The sequence below is a fragment of the Mytilus galloprovincialis genome, chromosome 8 (assembly GCF_965363235.1).
Source record: "Mytilus galloprovincialis chromosome 8, xbMytGall1.hap1.1, whole genome shotgun sequence".
Taxonomy (NCBI): Eukaryota; Metazoa; Mollusca; class Bivalvia; order Mytilida; family Mytilidae; genus Mytilus; species Mytilus galloprovincialis.
Genome location: NC_134845.1, coordinates 58,523,808 through 58,541,914, shown reverse-complemented (window position 1 = coordinate 58,541,914; position 18,107 = coordinate 58,523,808). Strand labels below are relative to the sequence as shown.

General features: G+C 31.3%; 1 protein-coding gene and 1 long non-coding RNA gene across 3 annotated transcripts in view; both read left to right on the top strand.

Annotated features, from left to right (window-relative positions):
- The window catches only part of LOC143042287 (gem-associated protein 5-like), a 218,892-nt gene that overhangs the window by 103,114 nt on the left and 97,671 nt on the right, over positions 1-18,107 (top strand). The gene's annotated exons all lie outside the window — the stretch shown is intronic.
- LOC143042288 (uncharacterized) lies at positions 1,814-6,471 on the top strand. The gene is made up of 4 exons (XR_012967931.1): positions 1,814-2,022; positions 3,285-3,356; positions 3,846-4,014; positions 6,158-6,471. It is a non-coding gene; the product is annotated as an uncharacterized LOC143042288 (long non-coding RNA).

Below are 18,107 nucleotides of genomic sequence, written 5' to 3'. Positions count from 1 at the left end.
TAATATTTCCTGATTATTTGATTGATCTCTGGCTTTAGGTATATCATACAATCCTGAGAGAAAAAATACACCTTTATTTATTCAAGTATGACATATTGTCCAAACTTGTAAGAAGTTTTCGAAAATGTCGTTTTCAGTAGATTTGTTTATTTTCAAGGAATAACTAATTATTGTGGATTAAATGAAAAATTATATTTTAGGTGTAGGTTCCACCACAATAAACTATTATTTTGGGGCCTTTTATAGTTCATTGTTGAAGGCTGTAAGGTGGCTTTCAGTTGCTAATTTCTGTGACACTTGGTCTCTTGTGGAAGGTGGTCTCATTGGTAATCATACCAGATCTTTTTATTTTTATAATAACATAAAAGAGAAATTACCAAAAGTACAACAAACATCAACTTCCAACACCAACTCCTGGAAAACACAGACAGATAACAACAATTAACACATGATCATATATCTTGATTCATAAACAGCAAACGACACATGATTATATATCTTGATTTGTGAACCACAAACAACACATGATCATAACATATCTTGATTTGTGAACAGCAAACAACACATGATCATATATCTAGGTTTATGAACAGCAAACAACACATGATCCTAACATATCTTGATTTGTGAACAGCAAACAACACATGATCATAACATATGTTGATATGTGAACAACAAACAACACATGATCATATATCTTGATTTGTGAACAGCAAACAATACATGATCATAACATATCTTGATTTGTGAACCACAAACAACACATGATCAGGTATTTAGATTTGTAAAGGGCAAACAACACATGATCATATATCTTGATTTAGTAAACAGTAAACAACACATGATCATATATCTTGATTTAGTAAACAGCAAACAACACATGATCATATATCTTGATCCATGAACCACAAACAACACATGATCATAACATATCTAGATTTGTGAACAGCAAATAACACATGATCATATATTTAGATTTGTGAACCACAAACAACACATGATCAGGTATTTAGATTTGCAAAGGGCAAAGAACACATGATCACATATCTTGATTTGTGAACCACAAACAACACATGATCATATATCTTGATTTAGTAACAGTAAACAACACATGATCATATATCTTGATTTAGTAAACAACAAACAACACATGATCATATATCTTGATTTAGTAAACAGTAAACAACACATGATCATATATCTTGATTTAGTAAACAACAAACAACACATGATCATATATCTTGATCCATGAACCACAAACAACACATGATCATAACATATCTAGATTTGTGAACAGCAAATAACACATGATCATATATTTAGATTTGTGAACCACAAACAACACATGATCAGGTATTTAGATTTGTAAAGGGCAAAGAACACATGATCACATATCTTGATTTGTGAACCACAAACAACACATGATCATATATCTTGATTTAGTAAACAGTAAACAACACATGATCATATATCTTGATCCATGAACCACAAACAACACATGATTATAACATATCTTGATTTGTGAACAGCAAGTAACACATGATCATATAGCAAGTAACACATGATCATAACATATCTTGATTTGTGAACAATAAACTACACAAGATCATATCTGTTGGTTTAGTGAACAGCAAACAACACGTGATCATAACATATCTTGATTTGTGAACAGCAAACAACACATGATCATATATCTAGATTTGTGAACAGCAAACAACACATGATCATATATCTTGATTTGTGAACCACTAACAACACATGATCATAACATATCTTGATTTGTGAACAGCAAACAACACATGAACATAACCTAACTCCCCGGCAGTTCCAGTTCCGATCCGCATACGGGCCCGAATACTACTCTACACTAATCACTGCCTTCGGCTTTTTTCGTTACGCGCTCTTCAAGCGGTTTGACCCGGATTGACCTTTTGTTGCTACTGAAGCAAATATGGCTGAACATTGATGAATGAGGATAATTGTTATTAACTTTACCAGTATATATGAATAAAAATACTAACCGTAAGTAAAATGCACTCAATCCAAATAATTTTACAAAATAAAAATTTGCAAATGTCTGTATCGTTAGGTCGAAGAATTCAATTCTGGCATGAAAACTCGATCGACTTTGTTGCATTATGCCATGCCATATAAAAAAATCTTCGTCAATGAAGAAACATAAAATATGATCTTCTCGTCTGTGAAGTTGAAAGAACACTTAACGCTATAGCTTTTGATATTAAATTGGACATACTTTTAATAAACTGGCACCCAATCATCAGCTAATAAACTCGTTTGAAGAACAGAATACAATGTTGGGAGAGTGGCTAAATTTTACCCGAGAAGCTGCTCCATGTTGAGGACTGTTGAATTAAAGATATTTTACAAAAGACAAATTTGGACTCTATAGGGATAAATTTAGGATTTCCTGGGAAAGGGGTGCAAATAATGCCAAATTGACACATGGCTTCAAATACATTATTTAAACGAACTTCAGTAAGGGCTGTATTACATGTATATTATATTAAGACTCTGTTTACTTACCAATCTCCGAATTTCTCAAAACTCAATTTAGATTTCATGGAGAAAAAAAATAAAACAATCATAAATTATTATAATTGAAAAATAATATAGGGTAACACACACATTACTAAATTTGTTATAATATGCAATTTGCTTTTATTATATATATGTCACCATGGTCATGTATGTATTAATTTACAATATTCTGGATGGGAGCATTTCCATTTCGATATTACTATATTTTATTGAATTATTATCCAGTCAATTTATAGTCTATACAATATAATAATAATTAACCCCCCCCCCCCCCCAAAAAAAAAGAAGTAAAATCTTTATAATTTTGGTCCAATTATTCTGTATTCTATTTACCCTTTAAGAACCACATTTAGGCCAAATAAATAAATATGTGTGTTTCCTATTTCCCTCTGTACTAAACCCTATATGTTTTAAGCTTGGAAATAGCTGCCTACCTTAAAGTTTTTTTTGTAATTTTTCAATAAGCACTGTTTAAGTCAGAATATCTCTCCCTTAGACTCAATGTAAAAAAAAAATGTTGAATTACATAAATTCCCTACCTACCTACCATTTATTTTCAAAGATGTAATAGGAAACACACACAGTATTTTATTTGGCCTTAGCCCTTATATATACAATGAACATGTACTCTTAATAAACCTTTTATTCCTGCAATAAACAACACTTTTGACTATAATTCTAAGACGCCAGTAATCAATTCTAATGTTTTTATTTTTATCTTACAGATGGTGACAAAAAAGATAACAGCACAGTGTTAAGATTGAATCGGAATGAATAAAACAAAAAGATTATAATAGGTATTGTTTTTTTTTTTAAATATTTTTATTTGCATGGATTAATTACTTTATCAATTTATAAAAAAAAATACTATTTAATTATCCTGCCTTGCATGGAATAAAATGACAACTTACATTGTTCTAAAAAAAAATGTTTGTAAATAATGAGTAAAATTAATGCTCAATAACAATGTTTAAAATGTTAACATGAAAACTGATTTTGATTTGAAGCCATATTTTATGAAATTGATTAATGTAGACAAATCTTTTTTATAGTTACAAATGTAGGTGACACTTAAACACTCAATATCTTTCTTTAATTAGTATAGTAGGATGATACAGATTGATGCCTGTGAAAGAATTATAAAAAAGGTTGCATTCAGTTTTTTATTGTCAATAATACTTCCCTCCCCCTATTTTTCTAACTTTTTATATGTTATATGTAGGTCCTTGCATTTCAACAATTTATTTTTAGTTATACTCATTTTATTATTTCATTATTACTTTCAGCTCCCTCAACCAGAAGAACTATGAACACAGTTATTGATTTCTATGTTTCCTTGGAGATTAATTAACAGTTATTGCTAAAACTTGAAATCTAACAGAATGAAAATTTGAGAAAATTTACATATACAGTGTACATGTACATGTAGCTTCAATATAAATCAACTGATACACCGTAAGTATGTCTTCTATATATGAAAGTTATAAATTGGTTTGTTTACAAAATTTATTTTTTACTAGATATATTTGAGTAAATACCGGACCAAATTATATATTAAAGCAAATACTCACAAACGTTTTTTTTTTTTAAATTACTAATATTTCCTATATGGTGATATAAATTATATGATCAAATTGTGGATACAACTACATGGTTTATGCTATAAACTGTGAATATAAAAAAAGAGTATGTTGTATGATTGCCAATGAGAAAACTCTTCCAACAAGAGACCAAATGACAGAAGTTAACAACTGTAGCCTATAGTAGGTCATAGTACAGTCTTAAACAATGAGTAAAGCCCATACCACTCAGAGAGCTATAAAATACACTGAAATGACAAATGTGAAACAATTAAAACTAGAAATTTGGCCTAATTTATCATACATGTATGTACAAAATAATGAACGAAAAACAAGTATGTGACACATCAAACAACAACCACTGAATTAAAGGCTTCTGATTTGGGACAGACACAGACATACATAATGTATCGGGTTAAACATGTTCGCTGGAACCCAACCCTCCCCTTACCTGGGACAGTGGTGTAAGAGTACAAAATAAAAACAAACTATAAAATTCAGTTGAAAAAGACTTAAATCTTAACTCATCATGAGATGGAAACAAGTAGAAATAAATAAAACCAAGAAAAAGGGGGCATGGTCAGGTACTATTACATACAAACAACTGAAAGACACTTAGTATAGATCTAGATTATTTACTCTAAGCGCACTCAAGCTTAATAGATGTGAAAAATACCCTAAATCTGATAGGTCCTGCAACTTTTGAAAGAGACTCCAAAAAATTACTTATAAAGGGAACTCAATCTAAATTTTGTGTTAAAATTTCATGAGAAATTGTTCAAAGCAAAGGAGAAGGGCATTAAAGGACTATTTTTTGTCCAAGAATATAAACTATTCCAAAAAGCCTCATTATGTTTGGAATTGCATAAATTTAAGAAACATGAATTAAAAACATAATATTTTTTATACGACCGCAAAAATTAAAAAATTTTTGGTCGTATATTGGTATCACGTTGGCGTCGTCGTCGTAAGATACTTTTAGTTTTCGCACTCTAATTTTAGTAAAAGTGAATAGAAATCTATGAAATTTTAACACAAGGTTTATGATCACAAAGGGAAGGTTGGGATTGATTTTGGGAGTTTTGGTCCCAACATTTTAGGAATTAGGGGCCAAAAAAGGCCCAAATAAGCATTTTTTTGGTTTTCGCACTATAACTTTAGTTTAAGTAAATAGAAATCAATGAAATTTTGACACAAGGTTTATGACCACAAAAGAAAGGTTGGGATTGTGAAAAAAAAAAATGGAGGGGGGGTTAAATTTTTCTCATTTCAGATTTCATAAATAAAAAGAAAATTTCTTCAAACATTTTTTTGAGAGGATTAATATTCAACAGCATAGTGAATTGCTCAAAGGCAAAAAAAATATTTTAAGTTCATTAGACCACATTCATTCTGTGTCAGAAACCTATGCTGTGTCAACTATCTAATCACAATCCAAATTTAGAGCTGAATCCAGCTTGAATGTTGTGTCCATACTTGCCCCAACCGTTCAGGGTTCAACCTCTGCGGTCGTATAAAGCTGCGCCCTGCAGAGCATCTGGTTGTCTGATAAGGTCACAATTACATCATGAAGGCGAGGACAAATATAGAATTTATGCAGTTTCCAAAACAACAAAATAATTTAAGAAAACCTTTATTATACATGTAACTATTGACATAATCTCACTAAATATAATTTTTTTCTTGGATGGGCACATTACAGTCTAAAATATAATTTTATTTGACAAAAAACAAAGAAAATTAAGAAATTTTACAAATTTGGTCTAAGCTTATTGCCATGGTAACTCTTTAGTTGTAAAAAAAACCCCATTATTTTCTGAATATGGTGTACCTTAGTCTAGTTTGGACAAATTTTGAAATATTTAGGATAACTGTTAAATTAGCAGTAATATACCTTTTTTAGTTAGCCCCTACTACTTTGATTTTAAAGGATGGATGGACAAACAATGGCATACCCTATACATCCCTTACCTACCAGAAGTTACAAAGTTATAAAAAATACGTTTATATATTTTCAGATCACAATTATGTCAACCTAATCAGTGGAAGTTTATCAAGTTACATGAGAAGCATTGAAAGCCTGCAGAGATTCTACATGTATACATAAATGGAATAGACTCACACTTAAAAATAACTTTTAGACAAGACTAATGCACCCTCAATTTCAATGAGTGAATTGAAGTGCATACTAGCTGCGCATGAAAATTTGTGTGCAATTTTTAAATATTTATTTTCGTTTTATTGATTGTTGTTTTCAAAAAATTGTATGTCTTCATAAATTAATCATGAACATACATGTATTGTTGTTAATAATTAAAATAGATATAAAGAATATTTTTATCTCAGTTTTAGCCAAATAATACAGTTAAATCTGATTTAACTTTTTTCCAAACATATAAACATATGAATACAAGGAGATTTGGGGTATAGGTTCATTGGACAGCATCCCAACAACACAATACACACGACTAAAGTTGAATACAATTTTCCAAAACAGAATAGTTTAAAACTTTCAATTGGCCATTCATCAAAAAGTGTGAATATATTCAAATTTATAGCCCAACAAATAAAGATCTGCTATCAACAAAAAGAAAACAGTAATAAAATTATCTCGCAAATGAATTATTATTGTGCAAACAGGGTTAACCCGATCTCAAAATGGATACATTATAAACACTTTTGATTAAATAGTAGATTTTATGCATAAAAAAAATGCAGTATTACAACTGCTTTTACTACAATGACATTCATTTTTGTCATGAATTTGATGTTAAAATAATTATGGCATATATTACCATATGAGATATTCAAGCTCCATGTAGCTTTCAGTTTTTTGTCGAGCGTGCGACTTTTGTCGCAGAAAGCTCGACATAGGGAGGGTGATCTGGCGGCGGCTGTGTATGCTAACTTCTTAAAAGCTTTGTATTTTAGAAGGTGGAAGACCTGGATGCTTCATACTTTGTATATAGATGCTTCATGTTACAAAGTTTCCATCAGTCACATGTCCAATGTCCTTGACCTCATTTTCATGGTTCAGTGACTACTTGAAAAAAGTTAAGATTTTTTGTAATGTGAAATTCTCTCTTATCATAAGTAAAAGGATAACTATATTTGGTATGTGCATAGCTTGCAAGGTCCTCATGCCCGTCAGACAGTTTTCACTTGGCCTTGACCTCATTTCATGGATCAGTGAACAAGGTTAAGTTTTGGTGGTCAAGTCCATATCTCAGATACTATAAGCAATAAGTCTAGTATATTTGGTGAATGGAAGCACTGTAAGGTGTACATGTCCAACTGACAGTTGTCATCTGACCTTGACCTCATTTTCATGGTTCAGTGGTCAAAGTTAAGTTTTTGAGTTTTGGTCTTTTTTTTCTAATACTATATGCAATAGGTCAACTATATTTGGTGTATGGAAATATTTTATGATCTATATATCAGTTGTGCAGGTTTTATTTTGACCTTGAACTCATTTTCACAGTTCATTGCTCAGTGTTAAAGTTTTGTGTTTTGGTCTGGTTTTTTTAAACTATAAGCAATAGGTCAACTATATTTGTTGTATGGAAGAATTGTTAGCTGTACATGTCTGCCTGGCATGGTTCATCTGACCTTGAGCTCATTTTCATGGTTCATTGGTCAATGTTAAGTTTTCTTGGTTAATGTTATGTTTATGTGACAGTTGAAATAAAGCTTTATATTTAGGACTATCAACATAATATCAATGATTAGTAAAGAAGGCGAGACATTTCAGCGTGTGCACTCTTGTGTTTCCTTACTGAATAAAAATTATGAGATTTCAATTGCTAGTGAGACAATAATTTAGCAGTGACAAACAGGCAATTGGACCAGATTCCTTTTCAAAGTTTTTGAAATGTAAGCAATTGATTTACAGTACATATATTCATCACTGGTTTAATGCACACAACTACAATAACAATTATTGTTAATGCCAAGAGTATCAGGACATAATTTGGGTGTAACAGCTACCAAGGTATCTGTTAGCTTAAAACCCAGTCCCCAATCATGTATATTAAATAATTGAAATTGGTTAATGTGCAGTAAAAGTAAAGAGTATATGTACAATAATGTAAAAGAGAAGGGGTCAAGATAATGTTTTGATGAGCAGTAATAAAAATACAATAAAAATTAATGCAGCAAGGTTCAGTATTTCAAAGAATTATTTCATAGGTGTCTAGGTAAAATGTTTGAACAAGAATAGGATTCATAATTATTAGGACCATTACACCTACATATACCATTCATCTATTAAAAGGGGGGGGCAGGTTTGTTTTCTCTCTCGGAAGTAACATAAATTTAAACTGCATTGATCAATTTGTTTTATACAACTGCTAGAAATTTGTGGCTGTGTAATGGTATGGTGATGTCATCATTGGGAGACATTTAGTTTTTAGACAATAACTAAAGTATAAGAGAAGGGATCTGTACAAGATGGTCCAACCGGTCCAAAATTAAAGTTTTTGTTCGATTTTTATAAAAAATAAATATTAAGGTTTTTTTGTTATGCTGAAGCTAACCATGAATTTAGATTTTGAGCCCCATTATTAAATTAGTCCACATTGAAGTCCTAAGGGTCCAAAACTAATCTTAATTAGTTTTCATTAAAAGTTCAATTCTTCTGATTCTTTGATATGCTGAATCTCAACATGTATTTATATTTTGAATATTATACCATATTACATGTACATATTATAAGGGAAATATCCAGTTTTAAAATTTAAAGTTCTTAGTCCACATTCAATCTGTGCCAGAAATCAAGCTATGTCAAATATATATATAATCACAATCCAAATTGAGAGCTGTATCAAGCTTGAATGTTGTGTCCATTATTGTTCAGGGTTCCACCTCTGGGTAGTATCTAGCGGCACCCAACCATGCCAACAGAGCATTATATTTTGGAAGGAACAAACTTATTTTAACAATTCACTTTTGAAAACAATTATAGATACAACGTACATAAATGCTGATTTCATGAATTTTCTTGTTTCATTACACCTCTGTCATGATTGATGAAAAGAAAGACTGACCATATTCATACTTGACTTGATGATGTCATAAAAAAGTTCAAGCGGTATCAAGCCTGCAATAACTCTTGGATGTGTGGTTGTTCACAAATAAAATAAAACTGAATAAACATTATAATTGCTATTGTAGGTAAGAAAATCTGGAACACATGTTAAAATATGTCACATTTTGTAAGGTTTGACATGACAAAATGACTGAGATTACTAAATAAGTTTTAGTCATTGCAGACTGTGGCACATGCAGGTTATACCTTATGACCTATAGTTGCTTAAATCAATATCATTTGAACTTTGGTGGATAGTCACATTAGCAATCATACCTGAACTCCATATTTTAATCATCATGTATATTACAGCATATAATGTGTTAAGAGTTTCTGTTCCAATCATTGTATAAATATCAAATGGCCAATATATTATGTGCTACTCAAGTTAGTGAACTGATGCATATTGAAGGGCAAGTTAACATGGTCATTTGTTAATTAGTCACAAATGTGTTCACTATATGTCAATGATGCAAACTTTAAAGTTTATATATGTAGGGTTGTAGTCTAACTGACAACCTCTTTACTTCATACTGAGAATGTCTTGTCATAGTGAAAGTACAAAAGTGAAAAGAATGAAAATGGCACGTACATTTTTATGTTTATGTTATTTGCAAAAACTTTTCCCAGAGAACCTTACTTCTATCTGGTATTTTTTACTAACAATGTTAAACCTTGAACAGAAATGATATGAACCTACAGTCTTATATTACATGGGAAGGGGCACTGACTGACCTAAAAAGGGGGGGGGTGGTTGTTTCCAGTCATGCTTCAGTGATTCCCTATATAATAAACCAACATTTTCCAGGGAAAAAAGGGGGGACTGGGCCACCCTGGATCCGACTATAAATGGATAAAAGATGTCCCTTTATGTTCATAATGAGAAAAGGAAACATGGATGATGGAAACTTAAGGCTGGCATAATTTGGTAGACCAAACTTCCTCCGTTGACAACCGCATATTCATTCAAATCATCATTTGTACCTGTCCAAGTTTATGTTGCAGCATTTGGGCTTGTTTTCCCTTTGGACTTAGGAGGGAATATGTGCCTAACATACATTTCAATTATATATGTGATTCACGTTTCCCTCCATGTTTACTTTCCAAAGGGTTCGGGGAGATAACTTAGATAAGAATGCACACATAATAAAGGTCCTGTGTGGGACGTAAATTTAATGCTCATTTTTTAAATCTAGGAAAAGTTGTTTAAATTTTGGGAAGAAATTATCAAATTGAAGTTTTTCAAGCCGGTAACTAATGGTTCTGAGGAAATTTATTGCGTAGATAATCGTTCCAAAATTTGGAACGAATTTCGAAAGCCGGTGGCAGTGATTGATGGAGTAAGGGAAAACAGTTCCGGAACGGAAACGATCACTGTCCGGAGTTTGGAACATAACATATCTTGATTTATGAACAGCAAACAACACTGATCATATATCTAGATTTGTGAACAGCAAACAACACATGATTAAATATCTTGATTTGTGCACCACAAACAACACATGATCATAGCAAATCTTGATTTGTGAACAGCAAACAACACTTGATCATATATCTAGATTTGTGAACAGCAAACAACACATGATCATAACATATCTTGATTTATGAACAGCAAACTACACAGGATCATATATGTTGATTGAATGAACAGCAAACAACACATGATCATATATCTTGATTTGTGAACAACAAACAACACATGATCATAACAAATCCTGATTTTTGAACAGCAAACAACGCATGATCATATATCTAGATTTGTTAACAGCAAACAACACATGATCATAACATATATTGATTTGTCAACAGCAAACAACACATGATAATAACATATCTTGATTTTTGAACAGCAAACAACACATGATCATAAACCTAGATTTGTGAACACCAAATAACACATGATCATAACATAACTTAAACTATGCCACATACATGTAATGAAATATCTACAAAGTGCACAGCTCATAATAAGGCTTTAAAATGTCAGGCTTGTTATAAATAACTTTAAAAAAATGAAATTTGACGTTCGGGAGTTTAATAATTGGATGTGTAAGGTCAATTAAGCAGCAATTATTAGACAATAACGAGATATAAATAATACTCTTCTTTGTCAAAGACCTTCATATTCTCTGTCATAAATTGAAAGTGATAGTTCACAAGGGAAATGTCTGTAGGAAGATACATCACCCAACTCAGACTCATTATTCTGGTACTAAGTCAACCAGTCTCTGCCTTAAACTATTAATGTCTTGTGCTTTTCATGCAAATAGAGGGAGAAAATAATTTTGAGTCTTTTAAGTGGATCAAGTCTCCCATGGTTAATTTTTATTTATCATCAGCTTATGTCTTAGCATGTGCTATCAGGAAGTCAGGTTAAATGCTCTGCTCAGCAATATTTTTTCCATGTGTAATTACCATGTTTGTTCTGATCTTTAGTAAATCAATCCATTTAAGTATGTTATAGAAGATCCAACTTCTTGTTCCTTTTTATAAATTTGGCTTTTAAATTGTAGTGCAGTGCTATATAAGTTCAACTCAAGATCAGTTTAAAACAGATTTGAACATAATTTAGTCTGAAGATATTAAGAGTCTGTAAAAACTTGAAATCCTTGAATTTGATCTTCTTCTGTCTGAATTAAGTTCTTACGAATTTCATGATTTATTTTGCACCAATAAATCATTGAAGTGTTTATTTCTTATTTATGTTAGATTATACCTTAAGCCAAAAATAAGTTGTACATACCCCATAAATATTATTAAATATTGATGTTAGATCAAAAAGGCAGGAATGTTACGTAAATATTTACTATAACGTATGTATTAAGGTAGATCATAAGTAAATAATTTTTGAGACAGAATTTTCTTATACTTAGCCAGAATGAAGATTTTAATATGCTCTTTTCAAATATATAATAAAAAGGAGGGGTCACCGTGCTATTTTTCAAGCTATGAGTCGTTGAAAATTACCTAAATTTGGTTAGATTGTTCATGGGAAAACACATTTGTGTGCATAAAAAAAAATCTATGAGATAGAATTTTGAAAAAAAATGTGAAAAGATAGGTTTTGTAATATGTTTTAAGAAAATAAAAAGAAAAAATGGTGTCACCGAACTTGTTTTCTTGCTACAAGCAAAAAGAAAAAAATTCCCTATCTGTCCAGTATAAATTTTTTACTAAAAGAGTTATCTTCCCTTAAATGGCTCGTTTGAAAAAAATTATTCTAAAAGCAAGAAAAATTATATTTGTTTAAATATTTTGGATTATACAATGAATTGCCAAGTTTTCTTTATATTATTAAACAGTCTAACCATTAAATTGCAGATCTGTCTTCAAATTTGCAGATTTAGGCAAATAACTAGACCGATTTTTTACTGTGATTGTTCAATCCAAGATGGCGATATACCATGAATCTACCTTAAGAAGGATCGTGTTGATCATGCAATCAATTTTACAACATGATCGAACCTTTTCAACTTTAAAAATGTTTGATCATAATGTTTCATGTACATATATTAAGACAAGTCTTGTGTTTTTAATTTATGAATTTATTATGTTTTTTAACTTCATTCTTTGTGTGACAATCAATTTGAATGTTCAAGTTATGTTTATCAGAACAGTATCAATTTTGATACTTGTACCCCTTTTGGCCATTTAGAGTTTAACCAAACAAGGTTATATGAGTTCTATAAATATTAAAGCTAAATGGAAATTGCTCATTGTTGAAGGCAGTACACTGAACTTGATCTGTAATCGTTGACTTCTACGTCAATTTGCCTCTGTAGGAGAATTATATCATACTCGCAGCATCTTCTTATTTGTACATGTAGATGTTGTCAGACCTGAATTTTAAAACACTGACTAATATTCTGAGAGGTTATAGTAAGAGGGTGGTAAAGGGTCATTTTAGTGCAACATGTGTTGCCATTTTTATACGACCCCAAAAATTTTTGGGTTTGTATAATGGTATGATGTCATCCGAAGACACATTGGTTTCCGGATAATAACTTTAGTTTAAGTGAATAGATCTTTATGAAATTTTTTCAAAAGGTTCAATACCACAAAAGGAAGGTTGTGATCGATTTTGGGGATGATGGGGCCCAAAACAAACATTTTTCTAGTTTCAGGATAATAACTTGTGTACCAGTATTTCAATTGCTCTGAAATTATACCACAATGTTTTTAAAAACCACAAGTAGAAGGTTTGGATTCATTTTAGGGATTATGGGGCCAAAGTTTTGGAATTAAAGGCCAAAAAAAGCACTTTTCTAGTTTTCAGCCAATAACTTGTGTGTAATTGTATGGATCTCTCTTAAATTGTACCACAATGTACCATATAACAAAGGGGAGGCTGGGATTAAGTTTTGGATTAATTGCCTAAAATATGTAGGAATTAGGGGCCAAAAAAGAAGCATGTTTCTAGTTTCCAAACAATCATGACATTAACTTGTGTTTAAGTGTATGGATCTCTCTGAAATTGTATTATAAGGTTCAATACTACAAAGGAAAGCATGGCATTGAGTTTAAGGGTTATTGCTCCAAGGGGGGTTTCCATAAGTTGGGTGGGGGGGCTTTTTGGTTTACCATTTTTTTAAGGGATTCCTTTTTTTTTTAATTTTTCAAATTTCAAATTTTGAAAAGTTTCAAGAAGAAATCTTTGATTGCACAGCTAATTGTTAGATTTTTGACCACATTAATTTACAAAAACCTATATTATGTCAAAAAAATTCAGTATCAAGCTTGAATATTGTGAACAAATTTGCCCCAACTGTTCAGGGTTAAACCACTGGGGTCGTATAAAGCTGCGCTCTGCGAAGCACCTGGTTATTTCTTGTGCCGCCATGAAAAAGGTTTGTTATTCACTGCGTTTCGTGAAATCTGTAAAAAGATCAATGTGCAAGTAACTTTTAATTGATCGTTCATCGTGAAATCATGATGACAATTTTTTTTCTTGTTTTTCCATGCAGATACCCCTCTTTACTCTTAAACTTGCATGTTTTTTTTTTTATGTTTAATTTCATGGTTTTGCAGAAGTCTGTATACATGACTATAATTTAGTGGTACACCAGTTTACCCAAGATATCCACGAAATTTTTTATTAAACGAATAATAATGAATCCACAGTTTCTGAGTCCACGGTAGAGTGAGCAAAAGATGAATCTGTGGAAAAGTGTCATAAGGTTCACTGTTAACTATTGACTGCTGTGTTTGTTTTCTAGCCATCATTTTAAAATTGGCCCCTGTTTAACCTACAACTCATATGAATTATTCAAATGACAATTGATTCTTTAACCTAAGATTTGCTAATTGTTCGTGTGGTTCTTTCAGTACATTTTCTTTTTTCATTACAATAATTAACAATTGCTGAAGTCATTATTGAAATAAAGGAAACAATTTATTGAATCCAATTAGTGAATAATTGTTATTGAGATGTAAAGAAAGTAAATGAAGTTAGAGGGTCATTGAACTTTCTGTAAAGATCACTGGTATGATTTCTTAAAAGAGACAACTACTTTATATTCATTTATTTTCGCAGGTACCAATTATTTTTTTTGAATCGTTGATATGTGATTTCTTGATTCAATCTTTAAAAAAAGTTATTGTCCTTAATTAACAATTTTCAACTAATTACAATTTTTTTACCCAGTAGTTCACAAACTAAATTATACAGATACATAGGAGTTACTGCCTACAACAAAAATGGGTGTTTACCATCCTTTTTAGCTCACCTGGCCCAAAGGGCCAAGTGAGCTTTCTCATCACTTGGCGTCCGGCGTCGTTACTTTTACAAAAATCTTAATTCTCCTCTGAAACTACTGGGCCAAATTTAACCTAACTTGGCCACAATCATCATTGGGGAATCTAGTTAAAAAAAATTGTGTCCGGTGACCTGCCAAACCAACCAAGATGGCCACTATAGCTAAAAACAGAACAAAGGGGGTAAAATGTATATTTTGGCTTATAACTCTGAAACCAAAGCATTTAGAGCAGATCTGATATGGGGTAAAATTGTGTATAAAGTCAAGATTTATCTGCCCTGAAATTTTCAGATGAATCGGACAATGGGTTGTTGGGTTGCTGCCCCTTAATTGGTAATTTTAAGGACATTTTGTCAGTTTTCGGATATTATCTTGAAAACTATTATAGATAGGGATCTAGATAAACTGTAAATAGCAATAATGTTCAGCAAAGTAAGATCTACAAATATAAGTCAGACATAATCAAAATGGTCAGTTGACCCCTTAAGGGTGTACCCAACACCTTTTCTAAAATTAATTTGGCTCGTTTAATTTTCATAAGATTCTGACAAAGTATTTACTTTGACCCTTTGACAAAAATGTAAAAGTTTTAAAAAAATTAATTGAACCAACCATTTTATCGTAAAAAAATTACACTGGTTTTATAACAGTTTGACAAACACTAATTTTGATCAATGAGAAGCTTAATATTCCATTAACAACACAATGATTTAAAACGTTTAGCTGATATTACAGAGTTATCTCCCTGTAGTGTTAGGTTACCACCTTTAGGAGTAATTGCTCTTAATAGTCATTTTTTACCAATTTTTCGTAAATTTTTGTAATCTTTTGCAAAAATCTTCTCCTCTAAAACTACTGGACCAAATTTAACCAAAGTTAAACACAATCATTATTAGGGTATTTAGTTTAGAAAATGTGTGAGGTGACAAGGCCAACTAACCAAGATGGCTGCCATGGCTAAAAATAGAACATAGGGGTAAAATGTAGATTTTGGGTTATAACTCTGAAACCAAAGCATTTAAAGCAAATCTTACAAGGGATAAACTTGTTTATCTAGTAAATATCTATCTGCCCTGAAATTTTCAGATGAATTTGACAACTGGTTGTTGGGTTGCTGCTCCCCAATTGGTATTTTTTAAAGAAATTTAGCCGTTTTTGGTTATTATCTTGAATACTATTATAGATAGAGATAAACTGTAAACAGCAATAATGTTCAGCAAATTAAGATCTACAAATAAGTCAAAATGACCAAAATGGTCAGTTGACTCCTAAAGGAGTTATTGCCCTTTATAGTCAATTTTTAACAATTTTCATTAATTTGGTATATTTTGTTAAGTTTTTACAAAATGTTTTCCTCTGTAACTAAAGGGCCAAGTTCATTACAGATAGAGAAAATTGTAAGTAGCAAGAATGATCAGTAAAGTATGATCTACAAAAACATCACCATCACCAAAACACAATTTTGTCATGAATCCATCTGTTTCCTTTGTTTAAAATGCACATAGACCAAGGTGAGCGACACAGGCTCTTGAGAGCCTCTAGTTTATGATCCAAAATGATAAATGATTCCTTTTTGATAAAATTTTCAAAAACGGTATAACCCCCCCATCCTCCTTTTCAAATCCCCTAAATATGTCTCCAGGTATGATTTCTAAATATAATGAGACAATTAAGATATTATACCTATTAAGCTGAGGGAAAATGTAATTTTACTTCATTTTTAGCTAAATACCCATGTAATCAATAGAGAATATCATATGGCGTTTTCAGTATCGCATCCGTATCAACCAGAGACACCAATATAATCCAGAGAGCTCTGCTCGAGGGATTATATTGGTTGAGGGTTGATACGGTGTGTGATATTGAAAAAGCCATATCATATACACTTTATTATATACATATACCTCAAGTCATGCAAGTAGATGTTTTATGTGACATGACGTCATACAGATAGGGAGGTTTGAAATGACGTCATACAGGTTATAGGTTTGACATGACGTCATACAGATTAGGGCTTTAATTGCAACAGTGACTGCAATCGATGACGTGACGTCATACAAATTAAAGGTGTGTTAAAGCTTTTGCAATCGTGCTGATATCGATATCGTCACGGGTGGCTGATACAGCACGCTTGCCATTGATTGTATTACACATACAATTTATCTGTATTTACTACTAAGTATATAATAAATCAGTTTAAAGCAAATAATGTGTTTAAATATCTCATTTAAAAAAAAGTTTGAAAGATCAAAATGTGGATAATTATGTACATCAAGAAAGACACAATCAGATAAAAAGTAATATATATTTAATGTAAAAATAATTACTAAATAATAACAGAAATCATTAAAACATCATAAAAAAGATATCAATGAAATGTTTATTAATAATGATCATGGTGTGCAATCTAGTAATTAAAAGAGTTAATATGAATTGTTTGATGGAAGTTTGATTCTAAAATGAAAAAGGGAATGAAAGTGTTATATAAGGCCATGTAACTTGCCTTTTGAATTCTAAATAAAAAAAGACATTATACATCTATCAAATGATATCCATCATGTTCACAAGATTTCACTTTTGTCAGATATTTAGACAATATAAGTATTGTGTCTTTAAATATGAAATTTATTTGTATGAGGCTTAGAAACGGGGGAAATGCGAGGTTATACCGTTTATACGTATAGCTTTATCTGTATAGCAAAATAGCTGATTGCAGTATAAATCATGTTTTTGCATTGTGGCTAAAAGTTCTTGCTTTTGTTTCATTTATTTTATCCCACCCCACCTTAAATCAACAATTGAAAGGTATGTGATATTGTTATCAACGAGACAACTTTCCACTAGAGTTCAAATGACATAGAAATTGACAATTATAGGCCATTGATGGCCTTCATCAATGAGCAAAACTCGTATTACCATATAGAAAATTATAAAAAGGCCTCAACCAAGTGTTATGTAACTTATGCACACTGCTTATTTACCATCAAACACAGATCAACTACAAATTTGGGTGGAATCAATTTTCAATTTTTGAGTTGTGTCCCTTTATAAATTGAAAATTTGCTTAAATTAGCAGTTAATGAGTTTCTGCCCTCATACTTTACTTTGCAAGTATCATGAAACTAA